Source organism: Tupaia chinensis, unplaced genomic scaffold (assembly GCF_000334495.1).
Source record: "Tupaia chinensis unplaced genomic scaffold, TupChi_1.0 Scaffold141036_1, whole genome shotgun sequence".
Classification (NCBI taxonomy): domain Eukaryota; kingdom Metazoa; phylum Chordata; class Mammalia; order Scandentia; family Tupaiidae; genus Tupaia; species Tupaia belangeri.
Window position 1 is genome coordinate 319,876 of NW_006200903.1, and position 2,868 is coordinate 322,743.

A 2,868-nucleotide genomic window follows, 5' to 3' on the forward strand; every position below is an offset into this window, starting at 1 on the left:
GTCGACTACGTGGGAGTCCAGCGACATAGCCATTACGCTAACTGCTGGTCCCCGAATGCAGCATTCTTTATTGACATTTTCCAGGCAGGTGGAGTGAGTCTCGGGAGATAATTCCCATTTGCCCGCGTTAGAGATCTGCATTCCTTCAGGATTATTGTAAAAGTTACAGTAAGGCTGGGGGTGTTATTTTGCCCTTATGGGGTACCGTCAGTAAAGCTCATGACAGAGAAATTGAGTGCAGGCCATTATAGCAAAACAGTTAGAAACTGGAGCATGTAAACTGTCAGCCTTGCTTCACAGTTCCTTCTCAGCTCAGCCTTGCTTGGACATGAGAGGCAGCTCCCCATGTTCTGCCTGTGTTAGCTGCATGGCCCCATCACTGACATTAAAAGTATATATACCGGGGCTGGACAGTGACATGCAGTAAACCGTTATGCACTGTGAGGCTAACCCATGTGGCTAAGTGTTGGGTGCTAGTCTGGAGACCTCCTGGTAAGGTCAGGCACAGGTGTGCCCATGAGCCAGAGCAGCTGAGGTTAAGGGTGGGTCACAGCATCAGGACCTATGGTAGTTAACTGTTGAAAGTGCTCTCTCTCTCTCTGTCTCTGTCTCTTGTTCATGGAAGAAATACATGAATAATGTATATACATTAATGTTTCCAATGCATTTGCATTTCTTCTTTTGCATATTTTACCCTCTCTGTAAACTAAAGCACACAAAGCACCTCTCTCAAGGGCTGGAGTGTAAGGAGACTTGAATGACCATCAGCTGCCACTCCCTGCTGCTGTTTCTCCTTTCTAATTTTCTCCTGGCGTGGCCAATATTTGTGTGACTTTGCTCCTTCACTCACTTTGTATGACATTTCAATGACACATAACAAGAGCTTTTAATTTTATGGTCGTCAAAACATTTTAAGCATTGTATATGAGACAGCTAATATTTATAATATTATAAGTACATTCTTAATCACGTGGGATTTCTTCCACTTTTACTCATTCTTACACATGCTTTTAAAAATGTACTTTGTAGGGACCAGCAGATGGCAAAGTGGTTACATCACTGGACTCCCATATGGCTAACCACAGTCCAAGCCTTGGTGGCTTGTAAATCATGCCAGGCATGTGTGCGTGTGTGCCCAAAATCCCGGAAGGAGAATAAAGGAGAAAGGATTGTAGTGTAGCCATCCTACAGGGGATGATTTCTCACGTTTCCTTTTGATGTGTCTGTCCCTCTCTCTCTCTCTTGCTCCAATGAGCGCATGTGCCCTAAGGCAAAAACATCTAAAAAAATAAATGTACTTCGTGGTGGTGCAAGTGGGGCGACAGTGGAGCAAGCAGTAGGGGTTGCTAAGGACACATGAGAGGCCCAGGTTCAGCACCTGGCCCACCTACATCAGCCAGGTGCAGTGGTGCATGCCTGTAGTCTTGGCTAACTGGGAGGCACAGAAGAATGGCCGCCTGAGACCCTGTCAAAAGTACCTGTGTGTCGGGGGACCAGCAGTTAGTGTAATGGCTATGTCGCTGGACTCCCATGTAGTCAACTGTGGTTCATGTCCTGGACCCGGTGGCTTAAAACTCATGCCAGGTGTGTGTGTGCGTGCGTGCCCAAGATCTCGAGAGGAGAATGGAGGAGAAGGGATTGTGGCGTGGTCATCCCCCCGGGGGGTGATTTCTCACTTTCTGTCTCTATGTCTCTCTGTCTGTCTGGCGAGCGCACGTGCCCTATAGCAAAAAGAAAAAAAAAAAAAAAGTACCCGTGTGTCTCTCCCTCTCTGTTCTAAAAAGCACAGCAAGGGGAAAAAAAATAAAAAGAAGTAAATGTTTTTGAACAGTCTCCATTGGATGGATATTGTAAGCCTTTAAACTTGAACATAAGAGCCGGTTGGTGGCATGGTAATTGAGGCAGGATCCCATGCCCACATGGCTGACTGGATGGTTCACCCAGCAGCTTGAAAAATGCATAGAACATGTCAGGAACCAGCAGTTAGCATAATGGCTATGTCACTGGACTCCCACGTAGTTGACCGCAGTTCGCGTCCCGGACCTGGTGGCTTAAAACTCACGCCGGGCGCGTGTGCGTGCGTGCCCAAGATCCCAAGAGGAGAATGGAGAAGGGATTGCAGCGTGACCATCCCCCCTGGGGGGTGATTTCTCGCTTTCTGTCTCTCTGTCTCTCTCTGTCTGTCTGGCGAGCGCACGCACCCTATAGCAAAAAAACCTCTCAAAAAAAATGCATAGAACATGTGAGTGTGTGCCCGAGATTCTGAGAGAATGGTACAGAGGGACTGTGGTGTTGCCATTCCTGGGGGCTGCTTTCTCACTTCCCCTATTTCTTTCTGTGTTTCTCTTTGGTCTGTGCATGAGCAGTCTTCTTTATTTAGATATGTTTATAATTTAATACTGTTAAGCTTATAATATGCCTTAAGGGCTTCATCATTACTCCTCTTTAAAAAAATGTATTAGCTCCACCGCTCATTTTTTTTCAGATTAGCTTTAGAATCACATAGTCAATATAAGAAATAGTCTAGGAGAAAGTCATTGAACTTCCATTGAAGCTACGGTTACTTGGGGTAACCGTATGGCATATTTATAGGCTGACCACCCAGAAGCATTACAAGTTTCTCCAAGTCTCTTTAGTTATTTATCTTTAGACATCTTCTACAATTTATGCTTTCCTTAGGTGGGTTCTTATACTTTTTGCCAATTTTATTCTTAGGTATGTATTATATACATATGTTTGTATATATGTGCATAAACATAATACACATGGTTGTATGTTCATATATACCTACATACACACATACATGTAGAAGATCTTTCTCCTAATAGATGTTGCCATTAACAAGGTTAATGTATTTTTTACGTTCAT